The following is a 20,990-nucleotide window of genomic DNA, read 5'->3' as shown; positions in this document are numbered from 1 at the left end:
GCTGTTTCTCTGGAGTTACCCGCTTTTTCAATTTATTTTATTTTATTATTTTATTTTATTTTTTGAGACAGGACCTCTCCTTGCCAAGTAGGCTTGGCTGACTGGCCTGACCTATGAACGTATTTCCCCAGCTCTGGAAGCACACGTGTGCGCCACCATGCCTGACTCTTCACGTGTTTCTGGGAATCAAGTCCCTTAGGCTTGCGTGGCATCACTTTAGCTCCTAGGCTGTCTCCCAGTCAGGAGAGACCTTTAACACAAGGCCAAGACACTGTATAAAAAGTATCTGCTGGTCTTGGTTGCCAACAGGAGCTTAAAACCTCTCTTATTGCTTAGGAATCTGGAAGTGTGCCAGCATTTTCCACTGCTGCCAGCCCTAGGCCTCCTGGAGCCTCAGCCTGCTTTGTTCCTGTCTGCCAACTGCTAAGCTTTGCTTTTCCTTGTAACACCTAGCCAGGCCGCCAAGAAAAATAAACAGACACCGTTAGAATCTTGTTTCCCCCCCCCCCCTGCTCTCCCCCGAGGGCCGTAAAGGATGTTGTGCATCCACCCTTAAAGTTGTTGTCGGTAAGGCATTGATCAGACTCTGTCTTTTGCCCTGCAGCCCCTACCAGCACTGAGGCCTGGGCTTTAGATTTAAATCAAAAATAGACATACTACAGTTTTCTTTATGAGTTAGCAAGATAGCATATGGGTATTGTGATAGAAACCCCGGGGTCACTATCACGTTGTCCCTGGTTCTGCTGTATAGCCTGACAGAGTGCCTTGGGGGTTTCTACATGGCACAAAAGACCCAGGAGCGGCAAGAGTCTGTAGAACCTCTGTGACCACCTGAGAACTGAGCATTTATAGTGTGGTCCCATCTACTGCCTGGTGGCTTTAGAAATGTGTCCTTCCCACAGGAAGAGGACAAAAGACCAATGTGAGCACATCACATTATTCCGTACAAAGACATCTACAAACATTGTTGACCACATGGAAAGGGGAATTTCATAAAGACGCAGCCTCTTCTTCACAGACGTGTGCTCCAGTGATGGACTGGAACATGAGCTGTATGCGTTTGCGCTCACACTTTGAAGTGCAGGGTTGGAGAGATGTCTCCATGAACAATGTGCTGGTTATGTAAACACAAGGACCTGAGTTCAGTCCCCAACACCCATGTAAAACGCAGGCATGGTGGTGCATGCCTGTAATCTCAGTGCTGAGGAGGCAAAGAAAAGGAGGCTCTCCTGAGGCTCTGGCCAGCCAATCCAGCAGAAACTGCAAGCGGCAAGTGCCAGGCCCGGTGAGAGACCCTGTCTCAGAAAGTAAGGTGGAGAGCAATGAAGGAAGGCATCAACACTGACGTCTGGTCTCCTCTTGCACACACATCAGCAAATGCACTAACGTGTGTGTGTGTGTGTGTGTGCACAATGAACGCAGGTCTGATAGGTGGGGAGACATGGTGACTCTAGAGGATTAAAGGGAAACTTAAGCCAACCTGGTTAAAAAAAAAAATGCAGGTCATGCTTCTGCCCCGCTCAGTTTCCTGTTTATGGGGTGCAGCTATGAAATGCCCCCCTTGTCTCAGGGAGAGCATGTGCAGAAGACCCAAGAGTCAGGACACTTCCCCCGTAATTTCAGGAGAGCGTGGCATCTGTGGATGCTCCTGGGACTTGCGGTGTGTGCACCAGTTTCAGTCTCTCAACCAAGTGATCAGTGCCACTTGCGGGGAAGAAAAGAGAAGGCAGGGACTTGAAGCAGATGCCTGTGCTGGCCTGGAGGATGGGGGTAGGAGCTCAGCTTGGGGTTTTCCTTTCTGTTGCTAACACCTGGGCTACTGCGACCCTTCCTGAGATAACCTGGCGGTGGTCAGTTTCAGATGCAATTGGATTACTGGAAGGAGAAGCCGAGGGCTGGGCGAATAGTACACAATCAGCGCATTGCCACGGCAGAAATGATGGGGAGGGAAGGCAGCAGAGGGAGGGGAAGATGCCCTCTAGTGAGTTAGCTCCACCATGGTGGACTCTGCAGGGCTCCACAGCACACAGCCATGCCTCTCTCCTGGGTCTTGTTAACAAAGCCTGGATCAGTCTATTACTTTTCTCCCTCACTGTGACCTGACAAGAGGCAACTTGAGGAAGGGTTTATTATGATTCGTAATATGAAGATACAGTCCAAGATGGTGGAAAGTCTGAGCTGCAAGAGAAGCTGAAGGCTGTGGCAGCAGGAATGTAAGACTGCATATTGACATCAGGGTGGACCTGGAGGCCAAGAAAATAAGACAGGAAGCAGGCAAAGTTATGAAGCCTCAAGGCCCTTGGTGTTGGGTAATGGTTCAGCAGTGAAGAGCACTTACTGCTCTTCCAGAGGACCCAGGTTCAAGTCCCAGCACCCACATGGTGGTTCCTCACCATCCATAACACCAGTTCCAGGGGATATGATGCCCTCTTCTGGTCCCCATGGGTATTGCAAGCACATGGTGCACATATCCATACAGGCAAAACACTCACGCACATAAATAAAATAAACCTAAAAAGACAAAAACAAACAAGCAAGCAAAGCAAAACTCAATGCCTGCCTCCAGCAATTCACTTACTCCATATAGGCTTCACCTTCTTAAGTTCCACAACTTGTAGAAATCTGAACGTTTTAAAATTGTACTGGGAACTGGGAACAGAATATTTAAACGCACAAGCCCATGGGAGGTGTTTTCTATCTAAACCATAGTGGCTAGGACCCCATTTGAGAGGCGCAGTCACATACTTCCCAAACCCAGTGCAGCATTTGCTGACATGACAGTCTCTTCCAACACTTCTTCCTGTTAACCATCCAAGCCTGGAGTCCATGGACAGGTGCTGTGCTTTGGATGCTGACCGTCTCCCACAGGCCCATGTGTTAAAGGAGCCGTGCGCAGTGTGACTCCTTTAAGGGGTGGGGTCTACCTGGAGGTTTTTAAACATCGGGCGTGTGCCCTTCAAGTAGTCTATGGGACTCCCCTTCCTTGCTCCTCTTTGTACCCCGATTATGATGTAAGTGGCTTGTTCTACTGCACAAGGCTAATAGGGCCTCCTGGTGCCCAACTGACCATGGATTGGAGTTGTTAAACCCATTAGCCCACACAAGCCTCTCCTGCAGAGGCGGAACCTGGAGAAGCAACCTTTCTTCTCACGGAAGTTAATGGTCTCTAGTCTTCTGTTATAGAAATGGAAAACCAGTTCCTACAAACCAGCCGGGGAACCCACAGAAGAAGTGGCACATGGGACCAGAGACAGAATGGGTAGGAAAACAGCATCAACTTGGCTTCTAGAAAGACTTGAAGCCCTCACCAACCAAGCAGAAAGGCCTTCCGATGCCCTGGGCCTGTACCTTCCAGGAACCCACAAACACTTGCTCCTATGTGCACCTTATTGGGGTGATTTCAGAAGACATCTCTCTCTCCCAAATATATTGGCCTTTTCATAAATATTTTTAAAATCTTATTAAGATAAAGCAAAGATGCTCATAAGCAAATTACATCAGGGCTTAAATTTTCGAAATTTATTTATAAAAATTATTTTTAGCTCATCACTCAGTTAAGCAAAATTTAAAAACAACACTTTAGGGGAAAAAAACCTTCGAGCTTGACAGATTAAAAAAATGTTTCTGTCTTTAATCGTTTATTTTTGTCTCCTGCAATAATGACACATACTCGGGAAGGTAAATGTTTTTTGAACAAGCATCTCTCAAGGTTTAACCTCAATTAATCACAGCTTCAAAGCTCTCTCACTTCCTGGAGGAACCAGCATCCCGGGAGAACCTGTGTAGATTCAGAGACCAAGCCCTGGGCCAGAAATTGGAGCTGGGGCTCAGAAGACTGAGCGATTGCTTAGTGTACAGGACGCACTGCCTTTGATTGTGGCTCCACATTATCCAAGCTGGGACTACACTCAACACTCCAAGGGTGGAAACAGGAAGATGGAGACTTAAGATCATCCCTGGCCAGCCTAACCTACACAAGATCCTATAAACAAACTCCCTCCCTCCCTCCCTGCCCCTCCCTCCCTCCCTGCCTCCCTCCCTGCCTCCCTCCCTCTCTGCCTCCCTCCCTCCCTGCTTCCCTCCTTCTCTCCCTGCCTCCCTGCCTCCCTCCCTGCCTCCCTCCCTCCCTGCCTCCTTCCCTCCCTGCCTCCCTCCCTCTCTGCCTCCCTCCTTCTCTCCCTCCCTCCCTGCCTCCCTCCCTCCCTGCCTCCCTGCCTCCCTGCCTCCCTCCCTCCCTGCCTCCCTGCCTCCCTGCCTGCCTCCCTGCCTCCCTCCCTCCCTGCCTCCCTGCCTCCCATGACTGCAATTACATTGGCCCTGGGCCCTACTGGATACTGTGAGTGCAAAAGGAAGGGCAGCATCCCAAACTGTGCAGATCTGGGGTGCTTTCGGAGGTCCAGGGCTACACTGGGGATCCAGAAGTCTCCACCAGGAGAAAGAAACTGGTCTGTGGTTGGACTGCTTCCTGGGTCAGTAGCTAGACAGAGAATAGCAGTTCAGAGTGTGAGGGGAAGGAGCTGGGTAGCTGTCCAGGACACATGACCTGTGTGCTATTGCAGGGTGGAGGGGCACTTTAATTTTGATTTCACAATATATATAAAACATTTTACAAACTTAAAAAGTTCTACAGTCTTATAAATTCAAATACCTTAAATTTAGTCTCTTTTTTAAAAAATTCAAAGTCTCTTTTTTAAAATCCAAAGTACACAACTGTAGGCGCATATATATATATATATATATATATATATATATATATATTTAAATACTTGTTTTCTTCAAGAAGGAAGACACAGGTACAGTCCCAATCTGAACCAAACCAAACCAAACTCCCACAATGTAAGTAATTTAGCATCCAGTGTCTGGGATCCACTCACCAGGTCTGGGCACCTCCAAAGGGTCGCTTCTCCGCCTCTGCCCTCTGCAGCACGCCCAGCTTGTCTTGTCGGCTCCAGCAGGCTCCACGCCACTGTTGCTGCTGCTCATGGTGGCCATCCCACGGTGCTGGCATCTGCAAACTGCTGGGTCTTCTGCTGCAACTGGGCTGCACTTTGACCAATGGCCTCTCTTGGGCTCTCCCGTCAGGGACTCCTGCCCTGCCACACAGTGCCAAGCCTCAGCTGCTCTCCGTGACCCCTTCATGTCTTCAAAACCAGGTACACCTCACCGAGTACCGAGTACACCTTACCTTACTGCCAGCACAAGGTACAGTCTTGACTGCCTCAGGAACAGGGCTGCATGCTGACCCTGAGAGAGCGTTTCCCAGAAGACTTCACCTCAATAATGCTGACCTCTTCTTAGTCACAGCTGATCTCTAGCCCTGGTGACCAGTACCCATTGCCCCAGCAAAGCAAAGAGGCAAGTATAAGGCCTTAGCCTGTGGGGAGACTTAATTCATACTGACAGCCTAGAGTGCCTGGGATACCACCACTTAGGGGCTTATTCCCACTTCTGAGCCAGGAGGAAACAGAAGCCTATGTTCCATAGCCCCATCTGCAAAGACCCCTGAGATGGAGAAGAGGGGGTGCATTTCCAGCCTCCCACGCTGTCTCTCCTTCCTATACACCTTCAACAAAGGGCTTCCACTAAAATCCCAAACTTAGTGGAGACTGGACGAACCTAAGAGATTCTTGCTACGTGAACCTTTCCAGAGAAAAACAGCTCAAGAGCCGGCTAAGGCTTCAGACGCTTACCATTCTCCCAGAGAGCCTGGGTTCAGTTCCCAGGAGTCACATCCGGAAGCTCACAACCACCTGCAGTGTGTCCTCTGGCCTCAGTGGCACTACCATGCACAGAAACTCACACAAGCATACAACATAAATACTATACTATAAAAATAAAGAAACCTTCTTTTAAACTTTTGTTTATTTTTATTTTATGAACATTAGTGTTTTGCCTGCATGTATGGGTGTGTGAAGGTGTCGAGTCCCCTAGAACTGGAGTTAGAGACAGCTGTGAGGTGCCACGTGGGTGCTGGAAATTGAACTGGGTCCTTTGGAAGAGCAGTCAGTGTTCTTAACCCCAGAGGCATCTTTCCAGCCCCTAAAGAAACCGTTTTTTAAAAAATGAAGGTAGACTCCCGTCCCTGAAAGTACCATAGTAGAACTAAAGAAATTGAATTCATTTTAAACAACAAAGATGTGACAACTTTGACAGGTATAAAACTGCCCACATAATAACACATGAGCCAGATGGAAACAAAAAGTCCCTGAGTCCCCATCATGAGAGCTTGGGGTCATTCCTTCACATTCTTGCGTCTGAGGAAGCCATGGTCACACAAGGTTCACCGCCAGCCCTATGCTGCCCAGCTGCACGCCTTCACTTCCTCTTTCAGAAGTGGCCCTCCACAGCTCTGCCCAGCTGCCCAGCATGGTTCTGGCATGCCCTGAGCATGGTCACGCTGGGAGGAGGGAGATGGAAGAGACAAGATTAGAGGTAGAGGGGTCTGCAGCCAATGTTTGTGACACAGCGAAGATGCCCACAGCATTCTAACCACTAAAGGGACAGATTCAAGCTATACAGAGAAAGCTCTGAACCTCTATAGAAACCAAGGAAATAAAGGGCTCTAGAAAACCTATAAAAGTTCCTCGAATATTTGGCTACTTAATAACTTTAGTTTTCTTCTAAACACCATAGATAGCCAGGTGGTAGTGGCTCACACCTTTAATCCTAGCACTCGGGAGGCAGAGGCAGATGGATCTCTGTGAGTTTGAGGCCAGCCTGGTCTACAGAGTGAGCTCCAGGACAGGCTCCAAAGCTATACAGAGAATCTCTGCCTCAAAAAACAAAACAAAAACTGTAGACAACAGAAGACATCAAAAGGAAAAATGTCAGCTGATTTTAAACCCAAGGAAAATAAGAAAACACAAGCTCTCAGAGCTGGTGCACTGGGAGGTCAAAGCAGGAAAGGTCCTTGAGGCGGGGGTGGGGGGAGCGCTGGGGTGGCCCTTTCTACCTCAGCCCTGGAACAAAGAGCAAATTAAATCCAAACAGGAGACAATGAACAGTGATGAGAAAGAGTCAGGAGTGGTAGAGAAAAACAATAGAACCAAAGTTGCTGGGTCTTTGAAGAAGTCAATAAAATGTATAAATCTGTAGCTAGGCTTTTTAAGAGAGAGAGAGAGAGAGAGAGAGAGAGAGAGAGAGAGAGAGAGAGAGAGAGCGCAAGGAGAGAGAGAGCACACAAAACATTAGTCACTCTTAGATCCATATCATTAATATATACTCTGCAAACATTATATGAAGATATTATTTTTCAAAACCTGTGCCAATGAATTCAGCAATTCTTGAGCACCGAAGTCACTCAAGAAATACACAGCCTAAAGTCCATGAGCTGTCTGGGTAGATTAAAGCCATTACTACCATGCCTGACACCTGCGTTTAATTCCTGGAACCCCCACAGTGGAAGGAAAGAATTGGTGTCCAAAATTGACCTCTGACCTCCATGTGCACAGCATTACATACATGTGAATGAACACACACACACAGCCCCACCCATTCCATCATACACACACTAAAATAAGTGAAATGTTAAGAAAAAAGTTTTTAAATAAATACAGAGCCTGAAAAACCCCCATATGGATAAAAGGAATTGAAATGACAGCACACACACACACACACACACACACACACACACACTTTATCCTGTAATGTGGCATTGCTCAAAGGTAATTTCTTGATCAATGAACAGAACAGAGTCCACAGAGGAAACCCAGACCCAGGTGACTTTAAGGATGAAGTCATCCAGACATAATAATGGCAATTCTACCCCCACTATTTTCCGAAAATCAAAAAGTTACATCTATTTCCTAACTCATTCTTTAAGACCAGCCTTCCTCAATACTAATGCCAGACAAAAATTATCACAAGAAAAGAATGATGATAGATCAATAACCTTTGTGAGCATGGATGCAAAAATTCTAAGCAAGACTTCAGCTAATGGAGTACAACTATACAATGTCTAAAATACATCAGGAGCTGCTGAGGGTTAGCCCGGGGGTGGGAGGTGTGTTTACCTGTTGGAAATCAATGCCGTTCTTCATCTTACTGGGCTGAAATGGAAAAACCACATGGTCATCTCAAGAGAACGGAAATACATCTGACTCGTGATCCATCCCCTATCTCAAAGACTCTTAGGAAACAATGAGTAGAAAGTGATAGCAAGTTATAGCATGAAAGAACACAGTCTCGTTCTCCTGAGGTTTACCTGTGAGCCTGAAGCCTACACACAGCTTCACTGAGTCCGCTACTGAGGGTCAAAGGTGACAACCAAAGTTCTACTGTCCCTGAGATCCGCTGGGGAAAAGCTGTGTCTAATCTGCCTCAGTTGCTTCTCAGAGTCCAGCCGCTGTGGCTGTAGAAGAGGCGGGAACAGCTCCTAAGGGTGTTGCCTGGAAGACGCCATTGTAACTAAAGGCTGCCTGCCCATGGCTTCACTAACATGGGCGACTTCCTATCTCAGAGTGGGCAGGAAATGAGAGCAGCAAGACTTGCCTGGCAGGAACTGTGAGAACACACACACACACACACCTGGTCACCTCCATTGCACTACACCAGACAGAAGCAAGCCACAGGTTCTGTCTACAGTCAGGGAGAAGGAACCTGGCAAGGTAGGCTAGCAAGGCACAAGGAGCCTGGGGACCCTTATGGGTCTGTCACCACAAAGAGAAACTTGCTAAACAAACTATGAAAAAGTGTCCCCAGCTCACATGACATTAGTGATACAAAAGTGAAGGCACAAAGAAGGATCAAAAGCAGGGGCTGGGGAGACGGCTCACTTGGTAAACTGTTTGCCTTGAAAGAATGAGGCCCAGAGTTCGATCCCCAGCACCCACTTAACAAAATGGATGTAGTGGTACATGCGTGTAGCCCCAGTGCTGGGGAGGCAGAGGCAGGTGGATCCCTGGAGCTTCCTGCCAGCTAGTCTAGCTGAAGTGGAGAGATGAGCTTTAGGCCAATGAGAAAATAAAATAGATAAGGTGGCAAGGGACTGGCAAATGACACTGATACTTGAAGTTAACCCATGACCTCATGTGCACGTGTACACACCATCCTGATGCAAACACACATGCACACAAGCACATGCGTGCACACACATGAATGCTTTCTGGTAAGATGAAAGGCATCTGGTAGGATGAAAGCTGGCTCACAGGGCAAAAGGTCCAAGGTTAAGGCAGGAGGTTAAGACTGATTGTGTCTGCAATGGATCTAATGATGCAACTTGGTTCTAATCAGAATCACAGCAGCCTTTATCTTCAGAGCCATTGGAATTGAGCCTAGAAAGACACAAAATGTAGGACTGCCCAAAAATCTCTGAGGAGAAAGAAAGAATAAATTTGACAGATGTGGCATGATTTCATTTGTTATTATGTTAATATTGCTACATAACTTGATGGGCTCTGAATTACTGGTATAAGAATTATCAATACAATTATGGTATTATCTCAAGATTATTAACTCAGCAATGGGGTATTCATTTAAAGGGAGACAATGGAACAATGAAACAGAATGGAGATGCAATAATATATACTCAGATAAAGTGATGGATGCTGGGCCAAGGCATGGAGGAAGTGTAGAGAATAAGCTGTTCAGGAGGGGATTCTGGGAAAACTAGCTTGTAACAGATGATGTTGATTCCCAGCACCCCCTTAAAAAACTGGGTAGAGTTGTATGTGCATGTAGATGCTGGGGAAACCAGCTTGTAACAAGAGACATCAACCCTACCTCACACCGTATGCAAAAATCAACCTGAAATGGACCATAGACCTAAATGATAAACGAAAAATGGGAAGCATCTAGAATGGAAAAACAAAGGTCCTGAGCCAGTTTCCTGAAGTACTGTCTTCAATAAGAAAATACCTACAGGCAGACACCACCAAAGTCCCGCCCTTCCGCCCAGTAAAAGGCTCCTTTGGAAGCATTGTATTGGTTAATTTTTTCATTGCTGGGATTAAATGCCAGAAGCAGCCCAAAGGAGGAAGGACTTATTTTGAATTTCAGTGTCAGATCATAGCGGGGAGAGGACCTGAGAGTGTGGGGAGGGCATGGCGGAGACACTTCACCTCCTGGCCAGTCATGACTCCGGAAGCATGGTCTGTCAGCAAAAAAGGACATCATCTTCAAGTCCCTGACTTCTGCTTGCTAGGTCACAATGTCCAAAGGCTCTTCAACCTACCTAAGTGTACCAAAGCTGGAGACTGTGTTGAAATGCAAGTCTATGAAGGACATGTCACACTGATGTATACACACACACACACACACACAAATGTGTGTATATATATATATATATATATATATATATATATATATTTGAGACAGGATCTCACTATGTATCCTTGGTTGCCTTGAACTTGCTATTTCGATCAGTTTGGCCTGCAACTCACAGATTCTCCTGCCTCAGCTGGTATTAAAGGCATACACAACCACGCCCTGTTGACATTTCCACACTGAAACAGGAATTTAAAAAAAGACTCAGAGAAAACATTTCTGAATCTTATGTAGTAGCCTGAATAACAGCCCTAGAACCAATGAACCACATATGACAAAATGCAGCTACCAAAATCTCTTGGTGTCCAAGTACCTTATTTAACGTAGTATGACGTTTGCACAGAAAGTGTGCACATCCTTCTGGGTGCTTTAAACCATCTCTGGGTGACCTACAACACCCAGCACAGTGTAATTGCTATGTAAACAGTTGTTGTATCGTATAGTTCAGGGAATAATTTGGAAACAAAAACACAAAAGTATACAGATGTTCCATAATATCCAAATCTCCCTCCAAAGAGTTTCAACCTGTGCCTGGTGGAATATGTGGGCATAGAAAACAGACAGAATGCCCCTGGTGCCACTGGGCACAAAGAGAAATGAACTGTAGGTCCTCTAGCCTACCATGACTCTCAAGTACACTGACAGCTTGTTCACTGGCAGGAAACCATTAGGGAGGGCTGGAGGGACAGTACAGTCCATCAAGTGGTGTCCGAGCAGGAGGCTCTGCGCTTACCCGTCCCCGGGTCTATATAAAGAAGCTGGACGTGATGGGACCCACTTGTAATCCTAATACTGGGGAGACAGACACAGCTGGATCCCCGGAACTCAGGTGGTGAGTTCTAGGTCAGGGAGAGGTCAGTGAGAGACCCTGTCTTGAAAAACTAAGGTAGATAGTTCTTGAAGACCCTTGAAGATGTCCTCTGGATTCTACATGCATGCCCTTACATAGGTGCATGTATATACCCATACGTGAGTGTTGTGTGGGCATGTGGGCATGCAAACACCACACACACACATACACGGGGGAGGGAAGAGAGAGAGCGCAGGCTCATTTACAGTGGCAGAACAGATGTCACCTAGAGAGCAAGGCACTGAGATGCTGGATGTCAAGCTTCCCCGAGGGAAACTTGGGGAGGTGACAGACAGGTGCATTCATCATCCTGACCAGGGTGATGATTTCATAAGCTGATTGAATGTCAAGATTACTCATCGGTACACTTAATTTACATGCTGTTTATCATAAGTCAAGTCCATCTTGCCGATCCCTGACAGACATAAACTATACATGGCCCAGAGTGCAGGCTTCCAGGGGTCCTCACTGTTGTCAACAGGAAGAGGTGCCTTCTTTCGGCTCCAATTTCCACACAGGAGAAGGATGAGCTCCTGCCCTGCGCTGTGGCTCGGCAGTTCTTGCAGATGCTGTTAACTGGTCTCCAGGCAGCTCTTTACAGCCAGAGTGCTTATGTCGTGGCTCCCCAAGCTATCCTGGCAGCCAGAGCCAGCAGCTCCTGGCAACCCTCGCAGCTCTCCCACCAGCCTTCAGTGCGACTTACTCAGCTCACTCTAGTCAAGATCAAAATCACAAAAGCAATGCGGTCTGAAAGAGACTTCATAGGAATTCGCTGCGGCATAAGGGGTAAGTGTTGGAGGGCAGAGTAAGGAAGAGGCTTCCCTGACTGACTGGTATTTGTTTTGTTTTTGTCTTGAGACACAAGCTAACTCTGTTAGCCCAGGTTGGCCCCACACTTACTATGTAAACCAGAATGATCCCCAAATTCTGGCAAACCTCCTGTCTCAGCCTCCTAAGCACTGGGGTTAATTGCCTCAGCCTCCTAAACGCTGGGGTTAAAGGTATGAGGTGTTACAACAGAGAGGGGTGATTTAACAGTTAAGAAGCTGGATGGTGCTTTGTGCCCCACCCCCCCACATGTCCCTAGTGCCCCTGGCAGGCTGGATCAGGGACAACTGCAAGGGCCTGGAGACAGGGACATCCAGAGTAGCTCTGGGCATTGGAAAGATTGGCTCCAAGACCCCGTATCAGGGAAAGCCATCACGGGTTGAGAGCATGGAGTCTGTCAGTTTCTTCTATGATAGTGAACTTTCCTTTCTCCTTTTTCAATTCATGAACGTTGTGTTGAGCGTCTCTCCCTCCTCCACCCTGTTATCTCTTCTTTGTCCCTCTCTATCATTTTGTTCCTATTTATATGTACATATATGATTTCATGTGGCTGTGTGAAATCCAGGAACCTCAAATGAGAGAAAACCTGTTTGTCTTTTTGAGAAGGATTTAATTCATCATCCATTTTCCTGCAAATGAGACAACTTCCGCCTTCTTTACAGCCGAAAATATTCCACTGTGTGTGTACCACGTTTTCTTCCTCCGACCCTCTGCTGCAGACGCCTGACCTGGCCCATCACTTGGGCATTGTGAGCTGCAGTAGCACAGGTGTGCTGGTATCTCTGTGGTGTGTTGGCTCGGAGTCCTTCGTGTAGAATCCCAGAAATGGCGTAGCTGGGTCCTAGAGGAGAGTGTTTCTTAGTTCTTGGAGGCCCCTCCATACTGATTTCCCCAGATAGCTCTCACAAATGATAAAACCATTCACTTTCACTAGACATCATAATGACCCCCCTCCTCGTGTGTGTGTGTGTTCCTGTGGGGTGTGTGTGTGTGTTTTTGTGGGGTGTTTTTGTGTGGTGTGTGCTCCTGTGGGGTGTGTGTGAGTATTTCTGTGGGGTGTGTGTGTATTTCTGTGGGGTGTGTGAGTATTTCTGTGGGGTGTGTGTGTATTTCTGTGGGGTGTGTGTGTATTTCTGTGGGGTGTTTTTTTTTTGTGTGTGTGTGTGTCTTCCTGTGGGGCGTGTGTGTATTCCTGTGGTGTGTGTGTGTTTCTGTGGTGGATGGGTGTTACTGTGGGGGAGGGTGTGTTTCTGTGGTGTGTGTGTATATCTGAGTACGCTTGCTTGTGTAGGAGGGTGCGAAGGCCAGAGGTTGACACTGGGTGCCTTCCTCTATTGCTCACCGCCCTATTTTCTAACACAGGGTCTCTCACAGAGTCTGTGTCTTGTTGGTTTTGGTTAGATTGCCCAGTGAGCTCCCAAGACCTTCCTGTCTCCATGTGGGTTACAGACACATACTGCCACACTGGGTACCACACCCAAAGCCAGGACTGGGGATCTGAGCTCAGGTTCTCATGCTCACACGGCAGGCACTGTACCCACTGAGCCATCTCCCTGGCATGGTGACCTTTCTCTAAACTCCCAGACAGACCTCTCCAGGACTGAGGAGGTGCTGCATTCTGTGGGTTCACCCAGGTAGGGGCAAGATTCCTTAGATGAAATTAGAACAGAGAAGCCAGAACCAGGCACCTGTTCTCTGCACAGCATCCTTCCTTGGAGATGTTGACCAGAGGCTCACAGTGGCCTGATCCCGCTCATTTGGCCTCCAGACCAGGAACAGACCCATGCTGGTGTGTTTCTCCCTGAATCTGGACAAAACGGCATCCTGATTCTGCGGCAGCTCTTAGCACCTGGGACATTTGCCATCAGCATCATGAGCACTGGCAACGTCTGAGGGGATTTTTGCCTTTAGGTGATGACGTGGCAGTCCATCTGGAAAGGTGACACCAAGCGAAGAAATGAGCCGGTGATTTCAACGTGTTCATGTGTCACAGGAGAACAGCTAAGCCACCCCCAAGTTCATCAAACTCATGTTTAAATGGCCGGATTTCTAACAATGAGCTCATACCCACAGACTTGGTTGGAGCAGGCCTCAAAGACATAAATTTGAATAAATTAATTTTGTAGAATGCAATTAAAATGTTTAAGTCTGTTAAATCAGATAAGCCAGTGAAGAGGCTGAGAGTCATTTATGGGTTCTGTAAAGGAAGTTATTAAAGTTGTATGTCGTATGGGAAGTCAGGATTATGAGCCAAATTCAAAGCTTAGGAAAGCACTGGGTTTGGGGATGTCACTTTAAGAAACCAAACAAACAACACTTGAATGGAACTTTTTTAAAAGCTGAAGGTAAGATTCAGAGTCACCTTTGCATAAGAAATAAGATCTACCAGGTGATAAAACAGCAGAAGAGAAGCCTTGCCACTTAGACCAGGCCCAGGGCAGTTCCCTCTCTATGATGGGGAAACTGAGGCTCAGGAAAGAGAGAGACTACCTTGAGGCTATTTGGCTCTCTAAGGGTCCCAGAGTGCTTCTGACCAGAGCAGCCTCCCGGCACCCTCATCCACATCTACCCTGGGAGCCCATCCGCATCCTCCTGAGGGCTCCTGCCCAAGCTCACAAAATAATTCCTCTTCATTGTCAATCAACTTCATCAGATTTGGAATCACCATGGAAACACATCACTGGTGCATCTGTGAGGATATCACCAGAATGGTTTAACTGAGATGGGAAGGCCCACCCTGAATATGGGTGACACCTGTTGACCTGAAGTCCCAGAGTTATAAATAAATAAATAATAAAGGGGAGAGTGATCTGAGCGTCAGCATTTGTCTCTCTGCGTCTTCACTGTGAATGCCACGTGAACAGCGGCCTCCAGCTCCTGCAGCCATGACTTCCCTGCCGTGATGAACTGAATACATCCTCAAACTATGACCTGAAAGAAACCCTCCCTAGCTTAATCTGCCTTTGACAGGAAATTTGCCGTAGCAACGAGAAGCATAATATATAGACTTGTGGCCTTGGATTTCATTTTTACACAGATTATGAGCCCTGACTACATTCTCATTTTTATCTTAGTAAGTCAATGTTTATATCTAAGGGGCTTTCTCTCTGCCCATCCTTCTCTCTGCTTACCTGAGGAAATGTCCTGCATGTAGCCTAAGCTGCCCCGTCTCTGTAGTGCTAGGATAACAGGTGGGGGCTGCTGGGCCTGGATTCGCACCATTTTAACGGGGAGAAATGCATTCTGGAGACCAGCTTACCACGGTGACTTCTCTCGCCACTACGCATTGTCTCTTTTCTGTGCTTTCCTGTGCTGCCTCAGCTGGAGAACACTGCAGCATAGCTGGGGCGTGGGCCTGCCCTCTTCCCGTGTTCCACTCGATGTGAGTTCAAGGCTGCCACTTCTGCTCATTGTATCTCTCGTCCTCATCTTTCTGGTCACTCCTCCTGTCGCACTCCTCTGCCGTCTCCAGGAATGCTTCCTTCACCCTCTGCTCCCTCCCGGAAGAGGCTTCTCCTGATCTCCCGTGTCCACGCTGTACGTCCATCTCCCTGAGTCCTCAGATCAGTAGTGTCAGCTGCAGCCCATCATAGTTGGACATCTTCAGCCCGTGTTCCTCTGACTCTGCCCCCCCCCCCCGCTTGGCCTGAGTCCCACTCTGTCTGCTTGCTCTTTACCTCCTAGGAGTGGGGGCTGATTGCTCTTATTTTATAAAACATATCTCTTTGGGGTGGTTGAGAATGCTGGCTGCTCTTCCAGAGGAACCAGGTTGGGTTCCCAGGACCCATGCCAGTGGCTCATAACCATGAGTAACACAAGCTCTGAGAACTCTGACTTCCTCTTCTGGCCTCCAAGGGTACATATGCACACACACACACACACACACACACACTCACACACACACCACTCCACCCCATAATTAAAAATAAAATAAATCTCCAAAAACCTGACTTCTAAGCCCCCATTGGAGAAATGCCACCAACGCTCTCTGTATCCATGGGTTCTCTGAATTTCTATCTTCAGCATTTACACTTAGTTCATGCTTGCTTTTTTCCACCTCTTCTGAACCCCCCACATCCTCACCTGTGGTCTTTTTTTCTGGCATATATATGGTTAAAGTACTGACTGAGAATTCTGACATCTGAGGCATTCATGTGTTTCTTCTCCTTCTGTTTTCCTCGCCCCCCCCCCAACCCCCATGGCAGGGTTTCTATGTGTAACAGTCCCAGCTGTCCTGGAACTCGTTTTGTAGACCAGGCTGGCCTCGAACTCACTGAGATCCGCCTAATTCTGTGTCCCAAATTCTGGGATTATAGGCGTGTGCCCCACTGCCCTGCTGTTTCTATTTCTTCTTGGCAACAGGCTCCACATTCCTTCTAGGACATATCTAGTAGATCCTGATTCTATGCCAGCTATCGTGGGCACTCTACTGTAGAGTCTGAAAATGGCACATACTCTGTGTTAGTATGAGCCGCTCTTCCTTAGAAGAGGCCTGGCAGGGTGCTTTAGACAGGCCCAGCACTATTTAACTACTCGGTCCTGAGGGACTGCAGTCCTGCAGGGCTGGCTTCCAGGCTTTCATAGGGTGCCTCTGTCTGGTCCCTTTAGTTGGGCATGAGGCCTCAGGGGAGTCCAGTGGTGAGCCAGGGTGGAAGCTAAGCACCAAGTAAGCATTTACTGCCCTGCTCTTGACTATGGCTGTGATGTGACTGGCTGCTTCAAATTCCTGCCTTCACTTTTCTACTGTGATGGACTGTAACCTGGACATGTGAACTAAAGTCTCCTTTAAATTTCTTTCAGTCAAGGTCTTTTATCACAGCAACAGAAATAATAACACACATGAGACAATAATATCACAACAGAAATATCCACAACATATGCCCAGCCATGATGCTAACCTGGATCCCTGGGACCGAGTCCTCTGTCTGACAAGACAGTTGTCACCTTGTTGGAAAGAAGTCATTATGGTCCATCTTTTAGAAGAAGTACATTATAGCAATGTGTAGGTCAATGTACATTATAGTACATTATAGTAATGAATCACAGATTAGCAGGAGGCTCTAGGCCCCTGCATCCCTAGCTAACTGCTGGTGCCTACTCAACTGGGTGCCCTCGCATTTATCTCAAGGTTGAATGGTCACATACAGTCAAGAAAGAGCAGGGAGACCATGAGCCATGGGAGGATGGGGGATGGGGGATGGGGTAGGGGCTATGCTAGACAAGTGACAAAGGTGGTATTTCTTCCATGGAAAACCCACCCAATGAAGAACTCAGGGGACAGAGAAACACCATTAGGAATATATATATATACACACATATATGTATATATATACACATATATAACAAATAAAACAAAACACCCCTGCCACGTGCCAAATCAACACATCAATGTTTTCTCTAGACTCATGCCGCTCTGGGCAAGGCTATAGAATAGACTGCTTCACTTTTGATTCTCCGAGTCTACTTTATTCCTTTATTCTCATAGTTCATAGTAGAGGAAAGCCAGCAAGAGAGAGCCAGGCGCCTGCAGGTCTTCTCCATAGAGCCCTTCTCCAGCTTCCCCGTCTACAGCTCACCTCCATAAGAGTTTCTTTTCTATTTCTATGATAGCACGCCATGATCAAGGCAGCTTATAAGCAAAAAAAGAGAACATGTTTAATTGAGATTATGGTTCCAGGGGGTTAGGAATCAGTGATGGTGAAGCAAAGGCATGGCAGCAGGGGTAGCTGGGAGCTCACATCTCAAACTGTAAGCAGGAGGCAGAGAGAGACATTGGAAATGGCACAGGCCTTTTGAGGCTCCCACCCCCACCCCCAAGGACACACCTCCTCCAACAAGGCTGCCTCCTAATCCTTCCCAAGCAGTTCCACCAAATGCGGACCAAGCATTCAAAACTATGAGCCTATAGGACCATTCTCGTTTACACGACCACATCCACATCAGCTCCCAGTTGCATTTCTGCTGTGCCTTTAAAGGGTGTGGCCATAGTGGCTTTACAGCCCAGTTTCCTGAACTATACTGTGAGCCATAAGGGTCTTAGAACTGAGTGTGGGTGGTGACAACTTGGTCAATAGTGGAAGATTTCTGCATACTCAATGAATTCAAGATCTCATCCAGAGTCTATGTGTTTCTGGCAGCGCTGGCTTGTGCTGAACCATGGAATGGCACTGAGCACGTCATTGGATCATGTGTCATTGAGCCGCCTGAGCTACGTTGCTCAGATGTGAGGCTTTCACCTGCTGTGAACTGCAGGGTCTACACTGTGCCTACAGAGTTTCCGACTTTTAGAGAAACACAGAGACTTAACTACAGGGAAAAGAAAGTCAAATAATTCCCTCCCATCATTCTTCAGCATGTAAATATCATGTCAGTATGTCTTTGGATTGAGACTATCGGATTTGGGGCAGGAGAGATGGCTCAGCTGTTAAATGCTAAGCTCACAACCCAAAATGTAAGAGAAGTTTTGATTTTTAAAAAATTGTTTGAATTTCTGATGTGAGATTTATTTTTAAAAATGCTCAGTGAATTTTGGGTTGGGATTAGGACAGAAATTCCAACAGTTCTGAAAGTGTTTTAAATATTTCCCTACCATCTTGTACTATGTTTACATGCAAAGTGGCATTGATGGTTGTAAGATCAAAATATCAATCGACTCTGAAAAAGATTGAAGAGTTTCTAGGTCTCATGGTATCAAATATTCAGGCGAGATTAGATCTTTATGTAAAAATAAACACAGCCATGCAACACAGTCACACAGCACAGCCATGCAGCATGGCGACACAGCACAGCCATGCAGCATGGCGACACAGCACAGCCATGCAGCCCGACCACACAGCACAGCCATGCAGCACAGCCACACAGCACAACCACACAGCACAGCCATGCAGCATGGCGACACAGCACAGCCACGCAGCATGGCGACACAGCACAGCCACGCAGCATGGCGACACAGCACAGCCACGCAGCACAATCACACAGCACAGCCATGCAGTACAGCCACACAGCACAGCCATGTAACACAATCACACAGCACAACCATGCAGCACAGCTACACAGCATGGTCACACAGCACGGCTATGCAGCACAACCACATAGCACAGCAACGCAGCACAACCACACAGCACAGTCATGCAGCATGGCCACACAGCACGGCCATGCAGCACAACCACACAGCACAGCCATGCAGCACAAGCACACAGCACATCCATGCAGCATGGCCACACAGCACAGCCATGCAGTCTGACCACACAGCACAGCCATGCAACACAACCACACAGCACGTCCACGCATTGACAGGAAAATTTTGTTTTTGTCTTTAATGAATGATAAAATTAATATGTTTACCAAAGGACTATTTTTAAAATAGCTTCTTTAATATAGTTAATCTAATTTCTTTTACAAATTACTATCTATAAATGCTTAGTATGTATATCTGTTTTATGTGTTTATATGCTTGGAGTTATATAAAACTTCTTGGGAAAGAAAGGGTCAAAACCACAAAAAGCTTAAGAAGCCATGCCATGAAATATTTGTGTTGATGATGTTAGAGAGAAATCTTTATGATCCATTTTCAGTGTGAGGTGGAATTCATTAAGGAATCACAGATAAGCAGGAGGCACAGATTCCCCATCTTCCCCTAGCTGGGAGCTGGCTCCCGCCTGCCTCGATGCATTTTAGTTTATCTCAGGGTTGAAAAGGTACAGTGTCTGCTCTGTGACTAGACTCTCAGAACCCATGTACCAGGAAATGGAGGGGTAGGGTCAACCCGGAGCCCCAGGAGGATGGGGAGGTAGGGGTGGAGTATCAACCTACGGGAAAAACAGGCAGGAATTTCTCATGATCAGTACTAAATTGGTGTGTTGTTCATTTTGCTTTTTTTCTGACAACTGACGTCACAAAGCAGGACAGTAACCTTCTTTGCATTTGCCTCTCTGAGTCCTCAGTACACTCTCCTATGAAGCAAAATCGCTGTTCATCACATTGCAAAGACAGACACAAGCAGCCTTCCAAGTGGGTGTTCACACCCCTGGCTCTGCAAAGTGATAGGTGAGAGGTGGGACTCAGATCTGCAATATTAGAGGTGAAGTCTACAGAAAGAGGCAAAAACCTTGGAGGATTCCAGACACAGTAAAAAGACCAGGGCACCAGAGGACAGTGGATGGAGACCATGGAAAGATTAGGTCTAGGGGAGTTTGACTGCATGAGTGTGTGACAGCTGATCTTGGACCACAAAGACAGCACAGGTAGGTGAGTGACATCCACCCTTGGCCCATCCAGATATTGATATAAAGGCATGTGATGTCCATTTCTCTATTGAGAAGCTCTATATTTCACTGTCCTTTCCAATTATCTTCCAAATGGCCTCTGTGCCCCACCCCAGGCTTATCCCCTACACCAAACCCACCCTCATAGCCATGCTCCCTACCAAAAGATCCCTTTGTCCTCAAAACCCTTCCCTCATGTCCCTTTTGCTGTGAAATGGAACCTCCCAACTTGGGAGCCAAATGAACCATTCCTCTTCATGCGCTGATATTCTCAGGTGTTTGTCAGAACCACAGAAAGCTGATGGATAAACTAAATGTACAGAAGTGGTCCAAGCCACTGACACGTTTTACCTGTGCTCAGAGTCCTGTGTGGCCTCCCGGCCCTCACCAACACTACCTCTGGGTGAGAGCTGCTGCCATCGAACTGCAGCGCCTTTCTGCCCCTAAGTCCCAGGTCCATCGCCTTTCCCAGCTGGGCGTATACTCCTTCATTAATCTGTAAACTCGTTCCCTCAAATCATTCTTTTTCCTGGGTACCAGAAGACCCTGTGGTGTCAATCAGAGTGGAAAAAGCCACCATCTAGCTCTGGTCTTCTTCAGCCAGGGCAGCATCCGCTAGAGTCTCAGGCAAGGAGGGATGTAAGGCCCTCCTGGCAAGGGAGAAAGAAGAAACCCCAGCAAACGGGCCTATGGCAGTAAGAAGGCTTCCGCTCTGCCGTTTCCTTCTCGGGCATTGTTCCGCACTCAAGTTCCATCCTGGATGAAGGTGGCTGTGTTCGTCAGCT

Source organism: Chionomys nivalis, chromosome 22 (genome assembly GCF_950005125.1).
Source record: "Chionomys nivalis chromosome 22, mChiNiv1.1, whole genome shotgun sequence".
NCBI classification, from domain to species: Eukaryota; Metazoa; Chordata; class Mammalia; order Rodentia; family Cricetidae; genus Chionomys; species Chionomys nivalis.
The sequence above is the reverse complement of the archived record's forward strand: the minus strand, read 5'-3'. Positions refer to the sequence as shown.